The sequence below is a fragment of the Panthera onca genome, chromosome B4, assembly GCF_046562875.1.
Source record: "Panthera onca isolate mPanOnc1 chromosome B4, mPanOnc1 haplotype 2, whole genome shotgun sequence".
NCBI lineage: Eukaryota > Metazoa > Chordata > Mammalia > Carnivora > Felidae > Panthera > Panthera onca.
In genome coordinates this window covers 43,189,587-43,217,085 of record NC_138345.1, presented here as the reverse complement: position 1 = coordinate 43,217,085, position 27,499 = coordinate 43,189,587, and the positions used below count along the sequence as shown (strand labels likewise).

Below are 27,499 nucleotides of genomic sequence, written 5' to 3'. Positions count from 1 at the left end.
TTTATCTGATGATACAGAAAAATAATGCTGAAATTTGGAGACTCCGGGGAAATTAGATTTCCCCAAACATATTCTTCTTGTACAACACTCAGTAATACCCCTACGTCATGAATTAGAGTTAAGCCATGGGTGGGTACTATGGAAAACAGAGCAGAAAACAGTTAGATAATGAAGAGAGAGGGGCGCCTGGGTGTCTCAGTCATTAAGCATCTGACTCTTGGTTTCCAGGAAGGTCCTGATCTCACAGTTCTTGGGATCCAACCCGCGTCCACCTCTGCACTGACAACATGGAGTTTGTTTGGTTTTTTCTCTCCCCCTCTCTCTCCTGCCCTCTACCCCCCCACCCACCCCGACACAAATAAACATTTTAAAAAAAGAAAAAACCTGCAGGATACAGGGATCATCTGAGAGCGATATATTCACTCAGGTCTTAGACTAAAAGACAAGTAAAGATTTCATTTCATACAAGGCTAAAACCTCTCACATTGAAACATATAGTCTTGTCCTTGGCATCGAGTTCTTCCTTTGCCTAACCAGCAGAGAAGTGTTGAAAGGTCTAGATAGATAGACATTAAGGATCTGAAAGGCAACAGCTTAAAGGAATAACACACACAAATTCTAAAGAGAAGGACAGTGTTGTCAAAAGAATACCTGTATGGGAGATCTCCTCTCTTTGACGTATGTTCAAGGGAATTTCCATTGAATGATTCTGGAAAACAAAATGGAGAAGAGTTTCATTTTGGTGGGACTTCTGAGCCCAATGGAGCACATAGATTTCTTAGACATGGTGGACAACCAAAGGCGATATTTGTGAGGGTCTTTTGGCTGAAAACTGTCACCCGGGAGGTGAACTGAAACTAAGGCTGTAATCTCCACAAACTTAAATGGTATCTGATACGTTTTAGTCCGGACACTCGTAGGCAGTTAGGTCCTTGAAGGCAAGTTGGAGACAATTCCACAGTCTATGGCTTTGCCCTGATGCCACCCGCTGTGACTCTGGGCCCAGTATTTGGCTCATGAAAAATCCAATACAATTGCAGAGAATCCAGCCTCCATTGTTATACTCCCATACTCCTCACAAGCACCTTTACAATTCTAGGTAATTCCCCAGAGCCCCCAAGTGTTAAGTGGTGCCGTAGTTCAATACTAATCTTTCCTTCATGCAACGGCCCCTCCATGTTAAGCATGCCCTCGACATGGACTCACTAGTATTTCCACGTGCCCAAGGTCAAAACTCCCCTAGGCATCTCCAGGATGCTTCTTGGCCCTCAAAGTATTCTACAACCTGCATAATAGTTTTCTGCTCGTCCCATTTTCCTCTAACTCCCGGGGAAAAGCCATAACCCACCTGGTATGGCAAGCTCTCCATCCTTGAAATGGCTGAAGACAGATTTCCACCTGGAGACTTCTCTTTTTCAAGGCAAGGAAATCGCATTAGCATTAACCAAATCAAATCAATCAAGTCGTTACAGGAAGCTTGGCTCTCACCTTTATCCCTGATAACATGAGGACCTTTCAGACTCTTTCACCATGAAGATGATACTCCCACTTTGATTTGAGTACATACGTTTTCTATGGGTACCTTGGATCCCTGAAGCCCATTGATGGAAGTCACGTGTAAACTCCCTGGATAAGTGAATTTTCCCTCCAGAGTCTAGTTCCCAAACACAATCATATGGGCCCCGCACCTAAATTTTAGGAAGATTCGTAGCAGAGCCCAGGAAGACTGAGTGCAACCGTAACTATTGAGAAGCTAGCTACAAAAGAATTCTTCAGTTCAAATTGTCTGTTGTTCCCTTCTAGAATTTTGATTTCAGAAAGAAAATACAAATTTGGCATTGCAGAGTTGGCTTTAAAATATTTGATAACCTCCTAAGAATGTATGTGTTTACTCTGTCAACGAATACAATGGCAGTGTTTTTGTCAAGGCGATACAAGTTTTTCGTGTATTTTTAACAGGCTCAGCCAACTGAGATCCTACGAGGAAATCAGCTAAAGTTCCTGTCTCCCGGGCACCTGGTGCCTCAGTCAGTTAAGCTTGCGACTTCAGCTTAAGCCATAATCTCATGGTTGGTAAGTTTGTTCCCCACGTGGGACTCTGTGCTAACAGTTCAGAGCCTGGAGCCTGCTTCACATTCTGTGTCTCCCTCTCTCTCTGCCCTCCCCCGCTTATACTCTTTGCCTCTCTCTCCCAAAAATAAAGAAACACTACAAATGAAATTGTTTTAAACCCTTCAACAAAACTACAGACAAATCATATTGATTAACATAGATTTGTTAAGATCTTAAAAGGTTGCTTAGAAAAGGAATGTGTTAGGGGCTCCGGAATGGCTTAGCCGGTTAAGCCTCTGACTTGGGCTCAAGTCATGATCTCAGGGTTAGTGAGCTCCAGCCCAACTTCCTGTGAGCCCTGTTTCTCTCTCCCTGCCCCCTTCCCCTGGCTCACCTGGACCCAGTCTCACTCCCTCTCAAAAAAAAAAATAAAAAAGAAAAGCAGTATATTAGGAAGAAGTGCACTTTACTGCAGGAATTCAAGGATGGTTCAGCATATAGGAATCAATTAACATTATCTGTTTAGGTTGCAAATTAACACTATAAACTGAGGAAGACAAGTCCCGGTGATAATGCTGATAGGTGTCAGAGGAAAATATGTGATGCTCTACAACAACTTTCACATTTTAAGAAATTCTCATCAAATTAGATGCAGTGAAGCACTTTTGTGTTTTTAATTTCAGACAAGTTAATTAGCATATAGTGCAACCATGATTTCAGGAGTAGATTCCTTAATGCCCCTTACCCATTTAGCCCATCCCACCTCCCACAATCCCTCCAATAACCCCCTGTTCGTTCTCCATATTTAAGAGTCTCCGACGTTTTGTAATACTCCATTGTATATAGTTATCACATCAATGTATTACTCCATTGTGTATATATATATATATATATATATATATATATATATCACATCTCCTTTATCCATTCATCCATCGATGGACATTTGGGCTCTTTCCTTACTTTGGCTATTGTTGGTAAACACTTTTTAAAATATGAATGAATATAGATAGGACAGGTATTTTAACGCTGATGTTTTTTTCTTCTCTTATATTTTTCAGTATTTCTTCTTTTTTTAAATTTTTTACATTTAATGTTTATTTATTTTGAGAAAGAGACAGAGACAAAGAGGGAGCAGAGGAGGGCCAGAGAGAGAAAGAGGGACACAGAATCTGAAGCAATCGCCTGGCTCTGAGCTGTTTGCACAGAACCTCACGTGGGGCTTGAACTCATGAACCGCGATATCATGACCAGAGCAGAAGGCAGGTGTTTAACCGACTGAACCACTCAGGTGCTCCTTTATCTACTTTTTCTAGACCCATGGTCTGTTCTTTCCAAGCCTTTGGTCCCAGTCCAATGGAGATCATATCTTTGCGTTTTGCTCTCTTGAGGATGAGCAGTTTTCGGTTTAACATTCTGTCCAATATTTTTAGTACATCATTTAATAAACTGAGCTCTTTTTTAATTGTGTGATCCTCCTTCTTCATATTTAATACTGTTTCTTTTTCTTACTCCCCGTTTAAAATATTTTTATTCATCTTCAAATGGGTAGGATTCTTGCCAGACTCCCGGGCTGAGAGGCATGTAGATTTCCCTTGGCTTATTGCATTTGATAAGCATATGTGTGGGTTGAATGCCCTTCAAGGAGCAATATTTACAAGTCACTTTGTTGTCATTAGCACTTACCTCAATTCCTAGTGGTCTACCTCAAACCTTTCATCGAAGGCAGTGTTTGTTAAACTAAAGATCACAACGTATTAACAGAGCCTGATATCACTTTAGAAAATCACAACTCCAAATGTCCATGTGCATTGCACGTAACTGTGTAACGACTGCTTAGCCATGGCTGTTTTCAGTTGTATGTACATATTCATTGTATGTGCGCAAAATGCGTTTCTTACTGTGGTCATAGTCACAAATGTTGAAGAGCACTGCTGTGGCGGATATGCTCTGCTAAAATCGGTTGATCCCTTAGTCCCACTTCCTGTTTCTCGAATCCTTTGAAATACAAGAACATAGCAAAACCTAAATCCACCTTCTGATGCACGTGTTTGTCACACATCAAAATAGATTAAAACTTTCTCTGATACTCTGACGCATCCCTCCTTCCCTATGTCCTCAAGCCCTGCCTGCCCTGGCCTTTGCGAAGACTGCTTTTCAATGCAGTGATAAAGGATTAAATGCAATGGACAGCGTCCACAGTTCAGGGACAACTAACTGTTCCATATGATGCTTTAACAGGACCCAACATCTCTCAACAAGGGAGAGGAAAGGAGGCAAGAATAAAGTCTCTTTCAGGCTCCTGTCAGGTAGATGGAGCTTCTGTATCTGTTTAGAACACATCATCACCATCTGTGCATTCAGTGGAAGGAAATCATGAATTGCTAGTAGTCTTTTACTTAACCTTTTTTTTTTCCCCCCAAACTCGTCTGTTTCATGCTACATATTTCCTGGAGAAACTGCAGTAAAATTTCCGGTCTCACGACATTTGAAAGCACCTATTTTATTTTACTTATTTTTTTTTTTTTAACATTTATTTATGTCTGAAAGACAGAGAGACCCAGAGTGCGAATGGAGGAGGGGCAGAGAGAGAGGGAGACACAGAATTCCAAGCAGGCTACAGGTTCCAAAGTGTCAGCACAGAACCCGATGCGGGGCTCGAACTCACGGACCGCAAGAGCGTGACCTGAGTCGAAGTCAGTCGCTGAACCGACTGAGCCACCCAGGCGCCCCTTCTTTGATTTTATTTTTAAGTTTATTTATTGATTGATTTATTGATTGATTGATTGAGATAGAGACATTCCCAAGTCAGGGAGGGGCAGAGAGAGAGGGAGACAGAGAGAATCCCAAGCAGGCTGTGTGCGGCCCCCACAGAGCCCCATGTGGGGCTCTAACTCACCAGAAGGTGGGATCATACCTGAGCCAAAACCCATAGTCTGACACGGAATCGACTGAGCCACCCAGGTGTCCCCGAAAGCATCAATTTTATGTATTTGAAATTGTCACCTGCCTGTTTTGTGTATCATTATATCCACTTTTTTTCCCTCATCTTTGTCTCTTTGTTTTTGTGTCCTTTGCAACTTTGCGAAAGATGTTCAACCTCAAATGGACCCAGAGGATCCAAAAGGAAATATGTCCTGCGTACGTGCTCTGCACTTAGGAAAACAACGTGTAAGAACTACGGGGCTGATTTTCCGTAAGTGCCCGATTTACACAAAACGGATAACATTGACATCATCTGAAATGACAGGGATGTGGTCAGGGGTTACCTTGTATGACCCTTGTGATGTGCTGTTTCACCTACAGTGTCCAGACACGTGAACAAGAACCACCCCCGATCAGGTGGGTCTCACCAAAGAAGCCCTTGTGAACTGCATTTGGATGATTGGATTGCTTTTGTCCACTGGGGGAATTTTCAGAGCTGCTCTCTGTTTTTATTCTAGCAGATTCTGAGTGCCTCTCCCCTCTTTGGATTCCCAGCTCATTAACACAGCCTCTGCCACGCCCTCAACTCACCCACCTGTAGCTTGCCTCACTTTGCCCATTTCAAATTGCAATTCCTCCCTTATTCCCAAACAAAGTCATCTGTTTTGAGTTTGGAGCTTCTTTTTTAGGTCAATATTCCCTGGATCCGAAGTAGGATTCAGGGGGGTGCCTAGGTGGCTCAGTGGGTTAAGCGTCCGACTTCGGCCAAGGTCAAGAGCTCACGGTTGGTGAGTTCAAGTCCCACATCTGGCTCTGTGCTGACAGTTGGGGACGTGGAGCCTGCTTCAGATCTGTGACTCCCTCTCTTGGCCCTTCTTCTGGTTGCGCGCTCTCTCTCTCAAAAGTAAATAAACATTTTTTAAAAAAATTTTAAAGTAACTAAAAGGGGGTAATAGAAACTCTGAAACGTGGGTTCTAGAAAGATCCTACTGCCCAGAGATCCATGGAACTGCATGAGGAAGACATGTTCCCACATGAGGAGAGAGAGACCTGAAAACCATAACTGAACGAATGGCTTGATTTCAAACTCAACAACAGCAAGAAAGAAAGAGAGAAATCGAAACCCTGTTATGCAAATTAACGATAGGGTTGACACAACTAAGAATACAAACTATTTAAAAGGAAATGAAAATAAAGACTCGTCATACCACAACCACCAGGACAGAAGAAAAGTGGCACTGTGAGGACAACGTCAGATTTGAAATATGCTAATAGAAGAAAGACTGTAAAGAATTATCTCAATACCACATGTTATGAAATTAAACATCTTAAGAGAGGCACATGGGAGGCTCAGTCTGTTAAGCATCTGACTTGAGCTGAGGTCACCATCACTCCGGTTATGAGTTAGAGCCACGGGTCCCCCTCTGTGCTGACAGCTCAGAGCCTGGAGCCTGCTTCAGTTCCTGTGTCTCCCTCTCTCTCTGTCCCTCCTCTGCTCACACACTCTCTCTCAAAACTAAATGAAATAACAAAAACTTTGTGAATCTTCCAAAAAGCTAACTTCCAAGAATTTCAAGAGTGACCTAACAAAGATCAAAGTAAGAAGAAATAAAATAGACAATCGCACTTAAAAGAGCAGTGAAATCTAAACCTAGACTTTTCCGGGAGACCTGGGTGGCTGAGGCGGTTAAGCCTCTTAAATCGGCTCAGGTCATGATCTCCAGGTTTGTGAGTTCGAGCCCCGCGTCGGGCTCCGTGCTGACACCTCAGAACCTGGAGCCTACTTCAAATTCTGTGTCTCCCTCTCTCTCTGCCCCTCCCCCCACCTATTCTCGCTCTCTCTCTCTCTCTCTCTCTCTGTAGTCAAAAATAAATACTTGTTAATTTTTTTTTTTTCAAATGTAGACTCTTCCTAGGATAAAGTAAATGGCTACACTTGACACAAGGTAATCAAAAGCTAGAACAGATTCCATACCCAGAAAAGATCACCAAGATTGCTTCACAAATAGAGTCACCTAGACATGGCTTCCTACCTGAGTTACATAGTTAACTTTTACAGAGCTGGGCACTTACAATAATATTTCAACTGTTATCCCAACAAGGGACTCACCTTCATTTCATCAAGTCAGCTTAATGCCAAAACGCCCAGATATGGCCCCAACAAAGAAAACTAGTCAATACCAAGTAGGAGTAGAGATGAACAATTCTACCTAAAATGCAATCAAATACAATCCAGCCACACATCAAAATAATACATTTTATTTACACATACAATAATCATTGAACATCAAGACACCTTTGGGTACAACTTCTTATAACAACACTGTATATTCATTGGACTCTCTACTTATCACAGTTGCAGTTGCCTTTAAAACATCATTTCTCAAATTTCGATGTGGCCGTCAGACCTCTAATGGCGCTGGTGACAAGTAAGCCCAGGTCAAGGTAGACAAAAGTAACACGTATTCACAGTGTTGCACTCTCTGAATCTTGAGTCAAGGAAAGAAAAACCACGAATATTCCCAGTGGCTGATCTTCTCCAAGCAGTGGTCATTTCAGAGCATGTAGCATATTTGAAACAAGTTCTTCCTGGAAGAAAGGTTTAAAACAAGTTAAAATTAATTGTGCATTTCCGGGGTGTTGTGGGCAGCTGGAGCCTTGGACAAAGTCCACACTTCAGAAACAAAGTGTGAAAAGAAATATTCTCTTCAGTGACCTGACACTTGTGTTCTATATACTCTCATGGTATTCTCAAGATGAACACAAGAGATAAGATTAGTATTTGTAAGACTTTACATCACAACACTCAGACAGACAGGGATGCCTGGGAGCTATGTTGGTTAAGCCCCCAAATCTTGGTTTCAGCTCACATCATGACCTAATGCTTCTTGAGTTCGAGCCCTACGTCCGGCTCTGGGCTGACAACATGGAGACTGTTTGAGGTTCTCTCTCTCTCTCCCTCTCTCTCTCTCTCTGCCCCTCCCCCACTCATGCCCTAGCAGGCATGTTGCCTCTCTCCCTCTCTCTCTCTCAAAAGAAATAAATAAAGTTTAACAATATATGTATTTTTTAAAAAGTAAATAATTTGGGCAACACAAAGACTGTTGTGTCTTATGGGTTTCATTGTCGTGTGAATCTCAGCCCACAGCCGCTGGTCAAGCCAAATAAACCGCAAAGAAACACATAAAGGTGTTGGAAAAACACAGAATTCAGTGACCATGGAACAGCTTGGGAGTACTCACACAGCTCTTCACTTCTTCCATTGTTTCATACAACATTTTGAGAAACTTTCTCCTCTTTTTATGGTGCGAGATTACCTTAAGGAAAAGACAATCAAATGGGACGTATTATTCAATCTTATTTCATTCAAAATTTTGAAAACTCTATTCTTTCATTGTTCACGATTTCGTCACTGCAAAATGTTCATGTTGCTGTACTCCCCAGACGAGTACAACTCTGGGACATTTCAGCTATTTGAAATGACTCTCTTTTCTTTCCTAATATCACCAACTTAGAGGCAATTCTCCTTGGAAGGAGACCTCTGACATCAAGACAAATGGCCATTTTGGAGACATGAATTTTCCGCACGACTTGCCATCGGCCTTACCTTTTTCCGGCCATGGTGGCGAGTTTTCCTGAGTTTCTTCTCTGTTCTTGATTCCCACATTCCATCCTGGTCCCTCTCAGGAACCAGCGATGTTCTGTCTGCCTCCTGATCATCCAGCTTCAAATCTGACACTTCAAAGAAAGATAGCTCTGAAGGGGAGATGAAGAAGGTCAGGTTTTCCAGAGCTGGGGATATTTGAGATTAAGCTCCACCCATGTAGAAATAGATACATGAAAGAGTGACTATGTGCATGAACAATCCAACTGATAGAGGCTAAAATCCCGAAATCTGTCCTAAGCAATTGTAAGAAACCAAAAATACATCTGGTCTCTGATGTCTCATCCCTAACTTTTGCCCCACCCCAGTCGTCTTCCAAACCTCTTAGAGACTCAAACTAACCTCGTGAAGCAGCTTGACACACATCTTCCTTTCCTGTCATTTCTTTTTCTCCATTTGCTGGCATCTCCAACAGCATTTTAATATCATCTTCGATTTCATAGTTTTGGAGAAACTGGGCTAGAAACTCATCGCCAACAACGGGTTTATCTGATGATACAGAAAAGAAATGCTGAAATTTGGAGACTCCGGGGAAATTAGATTTCCCCAAACATATTCTTCTTGTACAACACTCAGTAATACCCCTACGTCATGAATTAGAGTTAAGCCATGGGTGGGTACTATGGAAAACAGAGCAGAAAACAGTTAGATAATGAAGAGAGAGGGGCGCCTGGGTGTCTCAGTCATTAAGCATCTGACTCTTGGTTTCCAGGAAGGTCCTGATCTCACAGTTCTTGGGATCCAACCCGCGTCCACCTCTGCACTGACAACATGGAGTTTGTTTGGTTTTTTCTCTCCCCCTCTCTCTCCTGCCCTCTACCCCCCCCCCACCCACCCCGACACAAATAAACAATTAAAAAAAAGAAAAAACCTGCGGGATACAGGTATCATCTGAGAGCGATATATTCACTCAGGTCTTAGACTAAAAGACAAGTAAAGATTTCATTTCATACAAGGCTAAAACCTCTCACATTTAAACATATAGTCTTGTCCTTGGCATCGAGTTCTCCCTTTGCCTAACCAGCAGAGAAGTGTTGAAAGGTCAATAGATAGACATTAAGGATCTGAAAGGCAACAGCTTAAAGGAATAACACACACAAATTCTAAAGAGAAGGACAGTGTTGTCAAAAGAATACCTGTATGGGAGATCTCCTCTCTTTGACGTATGTTCAAGGGAATTTCCATTGAATGATTCTGGAAAAAAAAATGGAGAAGAGTTTCATTTTGGTGGGACTTCTGAGCCCAATGGAGCACATAGATTTCTTAGACATGGTGGACAACCAAAGGCGATATTTGTGAGGGTCTTTTGGCTGAATACTGTCACCTGGAAGGTGAACTGAAACTAAGGCTGTAATCTCCACAAACTTAAATGGTATCTGATACGTTTTAGTCCGGACACTCATAGCCAGTTACGTCCTTGAAGGCAAGTTGGAGACAATTCCACAGTCTATGGCTTTGCCCTGATGCCACCCGCTGTGACTCTGGGCCCAGTATTTGGCTCATGAAAAATCCAATACAGTTGCAGAGAATCCAGCCTCCATTCTTATACTCCCATACTCCTCACAAGCACCTTTACAATTCTAGGTAATTCTCCAGAGCCCCCAAGTGTTAAGTGGTGCCGTAGTTCAATACTAATCTTTCCTTCATGCAACGGCCCCTCCATGTTAAGCATGCCCTCGACATGGACTCACTAGTATTTCCACGTGCCCAAGGTCAAAACTCCCCTAGGCATCTCCAGGATGCTTCTTGGCCCTCAAAGTATTCTACAACCTGCATAATAGTTTTCTGCTCGTCCCATTTTTCTCTAACTCCTGGGGAAAAGCCATAACCCACCTGGTATGGCAAGCTCTCCATCCTTGAAATGGCTGAAGACAGATTTCCACCAGGAGACTTCTCTTTTTCAAGGCAAGGAAATCGCATTAGCATTAACCAAATCAAATCAATCAAGTTGTTACAGGAAGCTTGGCTCTCACCTTTATCCCTGATAACATGAGGACCTTTCAGACTCTTTCACCATGAAGATGATACTCCCACTTTGATTTGAGTACATACGTTTTCTATGGGTACCTTGGATCCCTGAAGCCCATTGATGGAAGTCACGTGTAAACTCCCTGGATAAGTGAATTTTCCCTCCAGAGTCTAGTTCCCAAACACAATCATATGGGCCCCGCACCTAAATTTTAGGAAGATTCATAGCAGAGCCCAGGAAGACTGAGTGCAACCGTAACTATTGAGAAGCTAGCTACAAAAGAATTCTTCAGTTCAAATTGTCTGTTGTTCCCTTCTAGAATTTTGATTTCAGAAAGAAAATACAAATTTGGCATTGCAGAGTTGGCTTTAAAATATTTGATAACCTCCTAAGAATGTATGTGTTTACTCTGTCAACGAATACAATGGCAGTGTTTTTGTCAAGGCGATACAAGTTTTTCGAGTATTTTTAACAGGCTCAGCCAACTGAGATCCTACGAGGAAATCAGCTAAAGTTCCTGTCTCCCGGGCACCTGGGTGGCTCAGTCAGTTAAGCTTCCGACTTCAGCTTAAGTCATAATCTCATGGTTGGTAAGTTTGATCCCCACGTGGGACTCTGTGCTGACAGTTCAGAGCCTGGAGCCTGCTTCACATTCTGTGTCTCCCTCTCTCTCTGCCCTCCCCCGCTTACACTCTTTGCCTCTCTCTCCCAAAAATAAAGAAACACTACAAACGAAATTGTTTTAAACCCTTCAACAAAACTACAGACAAATCATATTGATTAACATAGATTTGTTAAGATCTTAAAAGGTTGCTTAGAAAAGGAATGTGTTAGGGGCTCCGGAATGGCTTATCTGACTTGGGCTCAAGTCATGATCTCAGGGTTAGTGAGCTCCAGCCCAACTTCCTGTGAGCCCTGCTTCTCTCTCCCCGCCCCCTTCCCCTGGCTCACCTGGACCCAGTCTCACTCCCTCTCAAAAAAAATAAAAAACAAAAGCAGTATATTAGGAAGAAGTGCACTTTACTGCAGGAATTCAAGGACGGTTCAGCATATAGGAATCAATTAACATTATCTGTTTGGGTTGCAAATTAACACTATAAACTGAGGAAGACAAGTCCCGGTGATAATACTGATAGGTGTCAGAGGAAAATATGTGATGCTCTACAACAACTTTCACATTTTAAAAAATTCTCATCAAATTAGATGCAGTGAAGCACTTTTTTTTGTTTTTAAATTCAGACAAGTTAATTAGCATATAGTGCAACCATAATTTCAGGAGTAGATTCCTTAATGCCCCTTGCCCATTTAGCCCATCCCACCTCCCACAATCCCTCCAATAACCCCCTGTTCGTTCTCCATATTTAAGAGTCTCCAACGTTTTGTGTTACTCCATTGTATATATTTATCACATCAATGTATTACTCCATTGTATATATATATATCACATCTCCTTTATCCATTCATCCGTCGATGGACATTTGGGCTCTTTCCTTACTTTGGCTATTGTTGGTAAATACTTTTTAAAATATGAATGAATATAGATAGGACAGGTATTTTAACGCTGATGTTTTTTTCTTCTCTTTTTCAGTATTTCTTCTTTTTTTAAATTTTTTACTTTTAATATTTATTTATTTTGAGAAAGAGACAGAGACAAAGAGGGAGAAGAGGAGGGCCAGAGAGAGAAAGAGGGACACAGAATCTGAAGCAATCTCCTGGCTCTGAGCTGTTAGCACAGAACCTCACGTGGGGCTTGAACTCATGAACCGCGATATCAAGACCAGAGCAGAAGGCAGGTGTTTAACCGACTGAACCACTCAGGTGCTCCTTTATCTACTTTTTCTAGACCCATGGTCTGTTCTTTCCAAGCCTTTGGTCCCAGTCCAATGGAGATCATATCTTTGTGTTTTGCTCTCTTGACGATGAGCAGGTTTCGGTTTAACTTTCTGTCCAATTTTTTTAGTACATCATTTAATAAGCTGAGCTTTTTTTTAAGTGTGTGATCCTCCTTCTTCATATTTAATACTGTTTCTTTTTCTTACTCCCCGTTTTAAAATATTTTTATTCATCTTCAAATGGGTAGGATTCTTGCCAGACTCCCGGGCTGAGAGGCATGTAGATTTCCCTTGGCTTATTGCATTTGACATACATATGTGTGGGTTGAATGCCCTTCAAGGAGCAATATTTACCAGTCACTTTGTTGTCATTAGCACTTACCTCAATTCCTAGTGGTCTACCTCAAATCTTTCATCGAAGGCAGTGTTTGTTAAACTAAAGATCACAACGTATTAACAGAGCCTGATATCACTTTAAAAAATCACAACTCCAAATGTCCTTGTGCATTGCCTGTAACTGTGTAACGCCTGCTCGGCCAAGGCTGTTTTCAGTTGTATGTACATATTCATTCATATGTGCGTAAAATGCATTTCTTACTGTGGTCATAGTCACAATTGTTGAAGAGCACTGCTCTTGGCGGATATGCTCTGCTAAAATCGGTTGATCCCTTAGTCCCACTGCCTGTTTCTCGAATCCTTTGAAATACAAGAACGTAACAAAACTTAAATCCACCTTCTGATGCACGTGTTTGTCACACATCAAAATAGATTAAAACTTTCTCTGATACTCTGACGCATCCCTCCTTCCCTATGTCCTCAAGCCCTGCTGGCCCTGGCCTTTGCGAAGACTGCTTTTCAATGCAGTGATAAAGGATTAAATGCAATGGACAGCGTCCACAGTTCAGGGACAACTAACTGTTCCATATGATGCTTTAACAGGACCCAACATCTCTCAACAAGGGAGAGGAAAGGAGGCAAGAATAAAGTCTCTTTCAGGCTCCTGTCAGGTAGATGGAGCTTCTGTATCTGTTTAGAACACATCATCACCATCTGTGCATTCAGTGGAAGGAAATCGTGAATTGCTAGTAGTCTTTTACTTAACCTTTTTTTTTTTTCCCCAAACTCGTCTGTTTCATGCTACATATTTCCTGGAGAAACTGCAGTAAAATTTCCGGTCTCACGACATTTGAAAGCACCTATTTTATCTTACTTATTTTTTTTTTTTTAACATTTATTTATGTCTGAAAGACAGAGAGACCCAGAGTGCGAATGGAGGAGGGGCAGAGAGAGAGGGAGACACAGAATTCCAAGCAGGCTACAGGTTCCAAAGTGTCAGCACAGAACCCGATGCGGGGCTCGAACTCACGGACCGCAAGAGCGTGACCTGAGTCGAAGTCAGTTGCTCAACCGACTGAGCCACCCAGGCGCCCCTTCTTTGATTTTATTTTTAAGTTTATTTATTGATTGATTTATTGATTGATTGATTGAGATAGAGACATTCCCAAGTCAGGGAGGGGCAGAGAGAGAGGGAGACAGAGAGAATCCCAAGCAGGCTGTGTGCGGCCCCCACAGAGCCCCATGTGGGGCTCTAACTCAAAAGAAGGTGGGATCATACCTGAGCCAAAACCCATAGTCTGACACGGAATCGACTGAGCCACCCAGGTGTCCCCGAAAGCATCAATTTTATGTATTTGAAATTGTCACCTGCCTGTTTTGTGTATCATTATATCCACTTTTTTTCCCTCATCTTTGTCTCTTTGTTTTTGTGTCCTTTGCAACTTTGCGAAAGATGTTCAACCTCAAATGGACCCAGAGGATCCAAAAGGAAATATGTCCTGCGTACGTGCTCTGCACTTAGGAAAACAACGTGTAAGAACTACGGGGCTGATTTTCCGTAAGTGCCCGATTTACACAAAACGGATAACATTGACATCATCTGAAATGACAGGGATGTGGTCAGGGGTTACCTTGTATGACCCTTGTGATGTGCTGTTTCACCTACAGTGTCCAGACACGTGAACAAGAACCACCCCCGATCAGGTGGGTCTCACCAAAGAAGCCCTTGTGAACTGCATTTGGATGATTGGATTGCTTTTGTCCACTGGGGGAATTTTCAGAGCTGCTCTCTGTTTTTATTCTAGCAGATTCTGAGTGCCTCTCCCCTCTTTGGATTCCCAGCTCATTAACACAGCCTCTGCCACGCCCTCAACTCACCCACCTGTAGCTTGCCTCACTTTGCCCATTTCAAATTGCAATTCCTCCCTTATTCCCAAACAAAGTCATCTGTTTTGAGTTTGGAGCTTCTTTTTTAGGTCAATATTCCCTGGATCCGAAGTAGGATTCAGGGGGGTGCCTAGGTGGCTCAGTGGGTTAAGCGTCCGACTTCGGCCAAGGTCAAGAGCTCACGGTTGGTGAGTTCAAGTCCCACATCTGGCTCTGTGCTGACAGTTGGGGACGTGGAGCCTGCTTCAGATCTGTGACTCCCTCTCTTGGCCCTTCTCCTGGTTGCGCTCTCTCTCTCAAAAGTAAATAAACATTTTTTAAAAAAATTTTAAAGTAACTAAAAGGGGGGAATAGAAACTCTGAAACGTGGGTTCTAGAAAGATCCTACTGCCCAGAGATCCATGGAACTGCATGAGGAAGACATGTTCCCACATGAGGAGAGAGAGACCTGAAAACCATAACTGAACGAATGGCTTGATTTCAAACTCAACAACAGCAAGAAAGAAAGAGAGAAATCGAAACCCTGTTATGCAAATTAACGATAGGGTTGACACAACTAAGAATACAAACTATTTAAAAGGAAATGAAAATAAAGACTCGTCATACCACAACCACCAGGACAGAAGAAAAGTGGCATTGTGAGGACAACGTCAGATTTGAAATATGCTAATAGAAGAAAGACTGTAAAGAATTATCTCAATACCACATGTTATGAAATTAAACATCTTAAGAGAGGCACATGGGAGGCTCAGTCTGTTAAGCATCTGACTTGAGCTGAGGTCACCATCACTCCGGTTATGAGTTAGAGCCACGGGTCCCCCTCTGTGCTGACAGCTCAGAGCCTGGAGCCTGCTTCAGTTCCTGTGTCTCCCTCTCTCTCTGTCCCTCCTCTGCTCACACACTCTCTCTCAAAACTAAATGAAATAACAAAAACTTTGTGAATCTTCCAAAAAGCTAACTTCCAAGAATTTCAAGAGTGACCTAACAAAGATCAAAGTAAGAAGAAATAAAATAGACAATCGCACTTAAAAGAGCAGTGAAATCTAAACCTAGACTTTTCCGGGAGACCTGGGTGGCTGAGGCGGTTAAGCCTCTTAAGTCGGCTCAGGTCATGATCTCCAGGTTTGTGAGTTCGAGCCCCGCGTCGGGCTCCGTGCTGACACCTCAGAACCTGGAGCCTACTTCAAATTCTGTGTCTCCCTCTCTCTCTGCCCCTCCCCCCACCTATTCTCGCTCTCTCTCTCTCTCTCTCTCTCTGTAGTCAAAAATAAATACTTGTTAATTTTTTTTTTTTTCAAATGTAGACTCTTCCTAGGATAAAGTAAATGGCTACACTTGACACAAGGTAATCAAAAGCTAGAACAGATTCCATACCCAGAAAAGATCACCAAGATTGCTTCACAAATAGAGTCACCTAGACATGGCTTCCTACCTGAGTTACATAGTTAACTTTTACAGAGCTGGGCACTTACAATAATATTTCAACTGTTATCCCAACAAGGGACTCACCTTCATTTCATCAAGTCAGCTTAATGCCAAAACGCCCAGATATGGCCCCAACAAAGAAAACTAGTCAATACCAAGTAGGAGTAGAGATGAACAATTCTACCTAAAATGCAATCAAATACAATCCAGCCACACATCAAAATAATACATTTTATTTACACATACAATAATCATTGAACATCAAGACACCTTTGGGTACAACTTCTTATAACAACACTGTATATTCATTGGACTCTCTACTTATCACAGTTGCAGTTGCCTTTAAAACATCATTTCTCAAATTTCGATGTGGCCGTCAGACCTCTAATGGCGCTGGTGACAAGTAAGCCCAGGTCGAGGTAGACAAAAGTAACACGTATTCACAGTGTTGCACTCTCTGAATCTTGAGTCAAGGAAAGAAAAACCACGAATATTCCCAGTGGCTGATCTTCTCCAAGCAGTGGTCATTTCAGAGCATGTAGCATATTTGAAACAAGTTCTTCCTGGAAGAAAGGTTTAAAACAAGTTAAAATTAATTGTGCATTTCCGGGGTGTTGTGGGCAGCTGGAGCCTTGGACAAAGTCCACACTTCAGAAACAAAGTGTGAAAAGAAATATTCTCTTCAGTGACCTGACACTTGTGTTCTATATACTCTCATGGTATTCTCAAGATGAACACAAGAGATAAGATTAGTATTTGTAAGACTTTACATCACAACACTCAGACAGACAGGGATGCCTGGGAGCTATGTTGGTTAAGCCCCCAAATCTTGGTTTCAGCTCACATCATGACCTAATGCTTCTTGAGTTCGAGCCCTACGTCCGGCTCTGGGCTGACAACATGGAGACTGTTTGAGGTTCTCTCTCTCTCTCCCTCTCTCTCTCTCTCTGCCCCTCCCCCACTCATGCCCTAGCAGGCATGTTGCCTCTCTCCCTCTCTCTCTCTCAAAAGAAATAAATAAAGTTTAACAATATATGTATTTTTTAAAAAGTAAATAATTTGGGCAACACAAAGACTGTTGTGTCTTATGGGTTTCATTGTCGTGTGAATCTCAGCCCACAGCCGCTGGTCAAGCCAAATAAACCGCAAAGAAACACATAAAGGTGTTGGAAAAACACAGAATTCAGTGACCATGGAACAGCTTGGGAGTACTCACACAGCTCTTCACTTCTTCCATTGTTTCATACAACATTTTGAGAAACTTTCTCCTCTTTTTATGGTGCGAGATTACCTTAAGGAAAAGACAATCAAATGGGACGTATTATTCAATCTTATTTCATTCAAAATTTTGAAAACTCTATTCTTTCATTGTTCACGATTTCGTCACTGCAAAATGTTCATGTTGCTGTACTCCCCAGACGAGTACAACTCTGGGACATTTCAGCTATTTGAAATGACTCTCTTTTCTTTCCTAATATCACCAACTTAGAGGCAATTCTCCTTGGAAGGAGACCTCTGACATCAAGACAAATGGCCATTTTGGAGACATGAATTTTCCGCACGACTTGCCATCGGCCTTACCTTTTTCCGGCCATGGTGGCGAGTTTTCCTGAGTTTCTTCTCTGTTCTTGATTCCCACATTCCATCCTGGTCCCTCTCAGGAACCAGCGATGTTCTGTCTGCCTCCTGATCATCCAGCTTCAAATCTGACACTTCAAAGAAAGATAGCTCTGAAGGGGAGATGAAGAAGGTCAGGTTTTCCAGAGCTGGGGATATTTGAGATTAAGCTCCACCCATGTAGAAATAGATACATGAAAGAGTGACTATGTGCATGAACAATCCAACTGATAGAGGCTAAAATCCCGAAATCTGTCCTAAGCAATTGTAAGAAACCAAAAATACATCTGGTCTCTGATGTCTCATCCCTAACTTTTGCCCCACCCCAGTCGTCTTCCAAACCTCTTAGAGACTCAAACTAACCTCGTGAAGCAGCTTGACACACATCTTCCTTTCCTGTCATTTCTTTTTCTCCATTTGCTGGCATCTCCAACAGCATTTTAATATCATCTTCGATTTCATAGTTTTGGAGAAACTGGGCTAGAAACTCATCGCCAACAACGGGTTTATCTGATGATACAGAAAAGAAATGCTGAAATTTGGAGACTCCGGGGAAATTAGATTTCCCCAAACATATTCTTCTTGTACAACACTCAGTAATACCCCTACGTCATGAATTAGAGTTAAGCCATGGGTGGGTACTATGGAAAACAGAGCAGAAAACAGTTAGATAATGAAGAGAGAGGGGCGCCTGGGTGTCTCAGTCATTAAGCATCTGACTCTTGGTTTCCAGGAAGGTCCTGATCTCACAGTTCTTGGGATCCAACCCGCGTCCACCTCTGCACTGACAACATGGAGTTTGTTTGGTTTTTTCTCTCCCCCTCTCTCTCCTGCCCTCTACCCCCCCCACCCACCCCGACACAAATAAACAATTAAAAAAAAGAAAAAACCTGCGGGATACAGGTATCATCTGAGAGCGATATATTCACTCAGGTCTTAGACTAAAAGACAAGTAAAGATTTCATTTCATACAAGGCTAAAACCTCTCACATTTAAACATATAGTCTTGTCCTTGGCATCGAGTTCTCCCTTTGCCTAACCAGCAGAGAAGTGTTGAAAGGTCAATAGATAGACATTAAGGATCTGAAAGGCAACAGCTTAAAGGAATAACACACACAAATTCTAAAGAGAAGGACAGTGTTGTCAAAAGAATACCTGTATGGGAGATCTCCTCTCTTTGACGTATGTTCAAGGGAATTTCCATTGAATGATTCTGGAAAAAAAAATGGAGAAGAGTTTCATTTTGGTGGGACTTCTGAGCCCAATGGAGCACATAGATTTCTTAGACATGGTGGACAACCAAAGGCGATATTTGTGAGGGTCTTTTGGCTGAATACTGTCACCTGGAAGGTGAACTGAAACTAAGGCTGTAATCTCCACAAACTTAAATGGTATCTGATACGTTTTAGTCCGGACACTCGTAGCCAGTTACGTCCTTGAAGGCAAGTTGGAGACAATTCCACAGTCTATGGCTTTGCCCTGATGCCACCCGCTGTGACTCTGGGCCCAGTATTTGGCTCATGAAAAATCCAATACAGTTGCAGAGAATCCAGCCTCCATTCTTATACTCCCATACTCCTCACAAGCACCTTTACAATTCTAGGTAATTCTCCAGAGCCCCCAAGTGTTAAGTGGTGCCGTAGTTCAATACTAATCTTTCCTTCATGCAACGGCCCCTCCATGTTAAGCATGCCCTCGACATGGACTCACTAGTATTTCCACGTGCCCAAGGTCAAAACTCCCCTAGGCATCTCCAGGATGCTTCTTGGCCCTCAAAGTATTCTACAACCTGCATAATAGTTTTCTGCTCGTCCCATTTTTCTCTAACTCCTGGGGAAAAGCCATAACCCACCTGGTATGGCAAGCTCTCCATCCTTGAAATGGCTGAAGACAGATTTCCACCAGGAGACTTCTCTTTTTCAAGGCAAGGAAATCGCATTAGCATTAACCAAATCAAATCAATCAAGTTGTTACAGGAAGCTTGGCTCTCACCTTTATCCCTGATAACATGAGGACCTTTCAGACTCTTTCACCATGAAGATGATACTCCCACTTTGATTTGAGTACATACGTTTTCTATGGGTACCTTGGATCCCTGAAGCCCATTGATGGAAGTCACGTGTAAACTCCCTGGATAAGTGAATTTTCCCTCCAGAGTCTAGTTCCCAAACACAATCATATGGGCCCCGCACCTAAATTTTAGGAAGATTCATAGCAGAGCCCAGGAAGACTGAGTGCAACCGTAACTATTGAGAAGCTAGCTACAAAAGAATTCTTCAGTTCAAATTGTCTGTTGTTCCCTTCTAGAATTTTGATTTCAGAAAGAAAATACAAATTTGGCATTGCAGAGTTGGCTTTAAAATATTTGATAACCTCCTAAGAATGTATGTGTTTACTCTGTCAACGAATACAATGGCAGTGTTTTTGTCAAGGCGATACAAGTTTTTCGAGTATTTTTAACAGGCTCAGCCAACTGAGATCCTACGAGGAAATCAGCTAAAGTTCCTGTCTCCCGGGCACCTGGGTGGCTCAGTCAGTTAAGCTTCCGACTTCAGCTTAAGTCATAATCTCATGGTTGGTAAGTTTGATCCCCACGTGGGACTCTGTGCTGACAGTTCAGAGCCTGGAGCCTGCTTCACATTCTGTGTCTCCCTCTCTCTCTGCCCTCCCCCGCTTACACTCTTTGCCTCTCTCTCCCAAAAATAAAGAAACACTACAAACGAAATTGTTTTAAACCCTTCAACAAAACTACAGACAAATCATATTGATTAACATAGATTTGTTAAGATCTTAAAAGGTTGCTTAGAAAAGGAATGTGTTAGGGGCTCCGGAATGGCTTATCTGACTTGGGCTCAAGTCATGATCTCAGGGTTAGTGAGCTCCAGCCCAACTTCCTGTGAGCCCTGCTTCTCTCTCCCCGCCCCCTTCCCCTGGCTCACCTGGACCCAGTCTCACTCCCTCTCAAAAAAAATAAAAAACAAAAGCAGTATATTAGGAAGAAGTGCACTTTACTGCAGGAATTCAAGGACGGTTCAGCATATAGGAATCAATTAACATTATCTGTTTGGGTTGCAAATTAACACTATAAACTGAGGAAGACAAGTCCCGGTGATAATACTGATAGGTGTCAGAGGAAAATATGTGATGCTCTACAACAACTTTCACATTTTAAAAAATTCTCATCAAATTAGATGCAGTGAAGCACTTTTTTTTGTTTTTAAATTCAGACAAGTTAATTAGCATATAGTGCAACCATAATTTCAGGAGTAGATTCCTTAATGCCCCTTGCCCATTTAGCCCATCCCACCTCCCACAATCCCTCCAATAACCCCCTGTTCGTTCTCCATATTTAAGAGTCTCCAACGTTTTGTGTTACTCCATTGTATATATTTATCACATCAATGTATTACTCCATTGTATATATATATATCACATCTCCTTTATCCATTCATCCGTCGATGGACATTTGGGCTCTTTCCTTACTTTGGCTATTGTTGGTAAATACTTTTTAAAATATGAATGAATATAGATAGGACAGGTATTTTAACGCTGATGTTTTTTTCTTCTCTTTTTCAGTATTTCTTCTTTTTTTAAATTTTTTACTTTTAATATTTATTTATTTTGAGAAAGAGACAGAGACAAAGAGGGAGAAGAGGAGGGCCAGAGAGAGAAAGAGGGACACAGAATCTGAAGCAATCTCCTGGCTCTGAGCTGTTAGCACAGAACCTCACGTGGGGCTTGAACTCATGAACCGCGATATCAAGACCAGAGCAGAAGGCAGGTGTTTAACCGACTGAACCACTCAGGTGCTCCTTTATCTACTTTTTCTAGACCCATGGTCTGTTCTTTCCAAGCCTTTGGTCCCAGTCCAATGGAGATCATATCTTTGTGTTTTGCTCTCTTGACGATGAGCAGGTTTCGGTTTAACTTTCTGTCCAATTTTTTTAGTACATCATTTAATAAGCTGAGCTTTTTTTTAAGTGTGTGATCCTCCTTCTTCATATTTAATACTGTTTCTTTTTCTTACTCCCCGTTTTAAAATATTTTTATTCATCTTCAAATGGGTAGGATTCTTGCCAGACTCCCGGGCTGAGAGGCATGTAGATTTCCCTTGGCTTATTGCATTTGACATACATATGTGTGGGTTGAATGCCCTTCAAGGAGCAATATTTACCAGTCACTTTGTTGTCATTAGCACTTACCTCAATTCCTAGTGGTCTACCTCAAATCTTTCATCGAAGGCAGTGTTTGTTAAACTAAAGATCACAACGTATTAACAGAGCCTGATATCACTTTAAAAAATCACAACTCCAAATGTCCTTGTGCATTGCCTGTAACTGTGTAACGCCTGCTCGGCCAAGGCTGTTTTCAGTTGTATGTACATATTCATTCATATGTGCGTAAAATGCATTTCTTACTGTGGTCATAGTCACAATTGTTGAAGAGCACTGCTCTTGGCGGATATGCTCTGCTAAAATCGGTTGATCCCTTAGTCCCACTGCCTGTTTCTCGAATCCTTTGAAATACAAGAACGTAACAAAACTTAAATCCACCTTCTGATGCACGTGTTTGTCACACATCAAAATAGATTAAAACTTTCTCTGATACTCTGACGCATCCCTCCTTCCCTATGTCCTCAAGCCCTGCTGGCCCTGGCCTTTGCGAAGACTGCTTTTCAATGCAGTGATAAAGGATTAAATGCAATGGACAGCGTCCACAGTTCAGGGACAACTAACTGTTCCATATGATGCTTTAACAGGACCCAACATCTCTCAACAAGGGAGAGGAAAGGAGGCAAGAATAAAGTCTCTTTCAGGCTCCTGTCAGGTAGATGGAGCTTCTGTATCTGTTTAGAACACATCATCACCATCTGTGCATTCAGTGGAAGGAAATCGTGAATTGCTAGTAGTCTTTTACTTAACCTTTCTTTTTTTTCCCAAACTCGTCTGTTTCATGCTACATATTTCCTGGAGAAACTGCAGTAAAATTTCCAGTCTCACGACATTTGAAATCACCTATTTTATTTTACTTATTATTTTTTTTTTAACATTTATTTATGTCTGAAAGACAGAGAGACCCAGAGTGCGAATGGAGGAGGGGCAGAGAGAGAGGGAGACACAGAGTTCCAAGCAGGCTGCAGGTTCCAAAGTGTCAGCACAGAATCCGATGTGGGGCACGAACTCACGGACCGCAAGAGCGTGACCTGAGTCGAAGTCAGTCGCTGAACCGACTGAGCCACCCAGGCGCCCCTTCTTTGATTTTATTTTTAAGTTTATTTATTGATTGATTTATTGATTGATTGATTGAGATAGAGACATTCCCAAGTCAGGGAGGGGCAGAGAGAGAGGGAGACAGAGAGAATCCCAAGCAGGCTGTGTGCTGCCCCCACAGAGCCCCATGTGGGGCTCTAACTCAAAAGAAGGTGGGATCATACCTGAGCCAAAACCCATAGTCTGACACGGAATCGACTGAGCCACCCAGGTGTCCCCGAAAGCATCAATTTTATGTATTTGAAATTGTCACCTGCCTGTTTTGTGTATCATTATATCCACTTTTTTTCCCTCATCTTTGTCTCTTTGTTTTTGTGTCCTTTGCAACTTTGCGAAAGATGTTCAACCTCAAATGGACCCAGAGGATCCAAAAGGAAATATGTCCTGCGTACGTGCTCTGCACTTAGGAAAACAACGTGTAAGAACTACGGGGCTGATTTTCCGTAAGTGCCCGATTTACACAAAACGGATAACATTGACATCATCTGAAATGACAGGGATGTGGTCAGGGGTTACCTTGTATGACCCTTGTGATGTGCTGTTTCACCTACAGTGTCCAGACACGTGAACAAGAACCACCCCCGATCAGGTGGGTCTCACCAAAGAAGCCCTTGTGAACTGCATTTGGATGATTGGATTGCTTTTGTCCACTGGGGGAATTTTCAGAGCTGCTCTCTGTTTTTATTCTAGCAGATTCTGAGTGCCTCTCCCCTCTTTGGATTCCCAGCTCATTAACACAGCCTCTGCCACGCCCTCAACTCACCCACCTGTAGCTTGCCTCACTTTGCCCATTTCAAATTGCAATTCCTCCCTTATTCCCAAACAAAGTCATCTGTTTTGAGTTTGGAGCTTCTTTTTTAGGTCAATATTCCTTGCATCAGAAGTAGGATTCAGGGGGGTGCCTAGGTGGCTCAGTGGGTTAAACGTCCGACTTCGGCTAAGGTCAAGAGCTCACAGATATTGAGTTCAAGTCCCACATCTGGCTCTGTGTGGACAGCTAGGGGCGTGGAGCCTGCTTCAGATCTGTGACTCCCTCTCTTGGCCCTTCTCCTGGTTGCGCTCTCTCTCTGTCGCGCTCTCTCTCTATCTCAAAAGTAAATAAACATTTTTAAAAAAAATTTTAAAGTAACTAAAAGGGGGGAATAGAAACTCTGAAACGTGGGTTCTACAAAGATCCTACTGCCCAGAGATCCATGGAACTGCATGAGGAAGACATGTTCCCACATGAGGAGAGAGAGAAATGAAAACCATAACTGAACGAAAGGCTTGATTTCCAACTCAACAACAGCAAGAAAGAAAGAGAGAAATCGAAACCCTGTTATGCAAATTAACGATAGAGTTGACACAACTAAGAATACAAACTATTTAAAAGGAAATGAAAATAAAGACTCGTCATACCACAACCACCAGGACAGAAGAAAAGTAGCACTGTGAGGACAAGGTCTGATTTAAAATATGCTAACAGAAGAAAGACTGTAAAGATTTATCTCAATTCCACATGCTATGAAATTAAACATCTTAAGAGAGGCACATGAGAGGCTCAGTCTGATCAACGTCTGACTTGAGCTGAGGTCACCATCACTCGGGTTATGAGTTAGAGCCACGGGTCCCCCTCTGTGCTGACAGCTCAGAGCCTGGAGCCTGCTTCAATTCCTGTGTCTCCCTCTCTCTCTGTCCCTCCCCTGCTCACACTCTCTCTCTCTCAAAAATAAATGAAATAACAAAATCTTTGTGAATCTTACAAAAAACTAACTTCCGAGAATTTCAAGAGTGACCTAACAAAGATCAAAGTAAGAAGAAATAAAATAGACAATCCCACTTAAAAGAGCAGTGAAATCTAAACCGAGACTTTTCCAGGAGACCAGGGTGGCTGAGGCGGTTAAGCCTCTTAAGTCGGCTCAGGTCATGATCTCCAGGTTTGTGATTTCGAGCCCCGTGTCGGGCTCCGTGCTGACACCTCAGAACCTGGAGCCTACTTCAAATTCTGTATCTCCCTCTCTCTCTGCCCCTCCCCCCACCTATTCTCTCTCTCTCTCTCTCTCTCTCTCTCTCTCTCTGTAGTCGAAAATAAATACTTGTTAATTTTTTTTTTCAAATGTAGACTCTTCCTAGTATAAAGTAAATGGCTACTCTTGACACAAGGTAATCAAAAGCTAGAACAGATTCCATACCCAGAGAAGATCACAAAGATGCTTCACAAATAGAGTCACCTAGACATGGCTTCCTACCTGAGTTACATAGTTAACCTTTACAGAGCTGAGCACTTACAATAATATTTAAACTGTTATCCCAACGAGGGACTCGCCTTCATTTCTTCAAGTCAGCTTAATGCCAAAACACCCAGATATGGTCCCAACAAAGAAAACTAGTCAATACCAAGTAGGAGTAGAGATGAACAATTCTACCTAAAATACAATCAAATACAATCCAGCCACACATCAAAATAATACATTTTATTTACAGATATAATAATCTTTGAACATCAAGACACCTTTGGGTACAACTTCTTATAACAACACTGTATATTCATTGGACTCTCCACTTATGACAATTGCAGTTGCCTTTAAAACATCATTTCTCAAATTTCCATGGGGCGGTCAGACCTCTAATGGCGCTGGTGACAAGTAAGCCCAGGTCAAGGTAGACAAAAGTAACACGTATTCACAGTGTTGCACTCTCTGAAATCTTGAGTCAATGAAAGAAAAACCACGAATATTTCCAGTGGCTGATCTACAAGCAGTGGTCATTTCAGAGCATGTAGCATATTTGAAACAAGTTCTTCTTGGAAGAAAGGTTTAAAACATGTTAAAATTAATTGTGCACTTCCGGGGTGTTGTGGGCAGCTGGAGCCTTGGACAAAGTCCACACTTCAGAAACAAAGTGTGAAAAGAAATATTCTCTTCAGTGACCTGACACTTGTGTTCTATATACTCTCATGGTATTCTCAAGATGAACACAAGAGATTAGATTAGTATTTGTAAGACTTTGCATCACAACACTCAGACAGACAGGGATGCCTGGGAGCTATGTTGGTTAAGCCCCCAAATCTTGGTTTCAGCTCACATCATGACCTAATGCTTCTTGAGATCGAGCCCTAAGTCCAGCTGGGGCTGACAACATGGAGACTGTTTGAGGTTCTCTCTCTCTCTCTCTCTCTCTCTCTCTCTGCCCCTCCCCCACTCATGCCCTAGCAGGCATGTTGCCTCTCTCCCTCTCTCTCTCTCAAAAGAAATAAATAAAGTTTAACAATATATGTATTTTTTAAAAAGTAAATAATTTGGGCAACACAAAGACTGTTGTGTCTTATGGGTTTCATTGTCGTGTGAATCTCAGCCCAAAGCCGCTGGTCAAGCCAAATAAACCGCAAAGAAACACATAAAGGTGTTGGAAAAACACAGAATTCAGTGACCATGGAACAGCTTGGGAGTACTCACACAGCTCTTCACTTCTTCCATTGTTTCATACAACATTTTGAGAAACTTTCTCCTCTTTTTATGGTGCGAGATTACCTTAAGGAAAAGACAATCAAATGGGACGTATTATTCAATCTTATTTCATTCAAAATTTTGAAAACTCTATTCTTTCATTGTTCACGATTTCGTCACTGCAAAACGTTCATGTTGCTGTACTCCCCAGACGAGTACAACTCTGGGACATTTCAGCTATTTGAAATGACTCTCTTTTCTTTCCTAATATCACCAACTTAGAGGCAATTCTCCTTGGAAGGAGACCTCTGACATCAAGACAAATGGCCATTTTGGAGACATGAATTTTCCGCACGACTTGCCATCGGCCTTACCTTTTTCCGGCCATGGTGGCGAGTTTTCCTGAGTTTCTTCTCTGTTCTTGATTCCCACATTCCATCCTGGTCCCTCTCAGGAACCAGCGATGTTCTGTCTGCCTCCTGATCATCCAGCTTCAAATCTGACACTTCAAAGAAAGATAGCTCTGAAGGGGAGATGAAGAAGGTCAGGTTTTCCAGAGCTGGGGATATTTGAGATTAAGATCCACCCATGTAGAAATAGATACATGAAAGAATGACTATGTGCGTGAACAATCCAACTGATGGAGGCTAAAATCCCGAAATCTGTCCTAAGCAAATGCAAGAAACCAAAAATACATCTGGTCTCTGATGTCTCATCCCTAACTTTTGCCCCACCCCAGTCACCTTCCAAACCTCTTAGAGACTCAAACTAACCTCGTGAAGCAGCTTGACACACATCTTCCTTTCCTGACATTTCTTTTTCTCCATTTGCTGGCATCTCCAACAGCATTTTAATATCATCTTCGACTTCATAGTTTTGGAGAAACTGGGCTAGAAACTCATCGCCAACAACGGGTTTATCTGATGATACAGAAAAGAAATGCTGAAATTTGGAGACTCCGGGGAAATTAGATTTCCCCAAACATATTCTTCTTGTACAACACTCAGTAATACCCCTACGTCATGAATTAGAGTTAAGCCATGGGTGGGTGCTATGGAAAACAGAGCAGAAAACAGTTAGATAACAAAGAGAGAGGG

General features: G+C 42.2%; 2 long non-coding RNA genes across 2 annotated transcripts; both read right to left on the bottom strand.

Moving 5' to 3' along the window:
• Nucleotides 1-7,444: 7,444 nt before the first annotated feature.
• On the bottom strand, nucleotides 7,445-8,778 carry LOC144616827 (uncharacterized). The gene is made up of 3 exons (XR_013556562.2): nucleotides 8,585-8,778; nucleotides 8,220-8,294; nucleotides 7,445-7,566 (listed from the first exon to the last, which is right to left on the bottom strand). It is a non-coding gene; the product is annotated as an uncharacterized LOC144616827 (long non-coding RNA).
• A 7,706-nt stretch (nucleotides 8,779-16,484) lies between these two features.
• Nucleotides 16,485-17,865, bottom strand: LOC132676885 (uncharacterized). Its single transcript, XR_013556563.1, has 3 exons — nucleotides 17,672-17,865; nucleotides 17,307-17,381; nucleotides 16,485-16,653 (listed from the first exon to the last, which is right to left on the bottom strand). It is a non-coding gene; the product is annotated as an uncharacterized LOC132676885 (long non-coding RNA).
• Nucleotides 17,866-27,499: the final 9,634 nt, after the last annotated feature.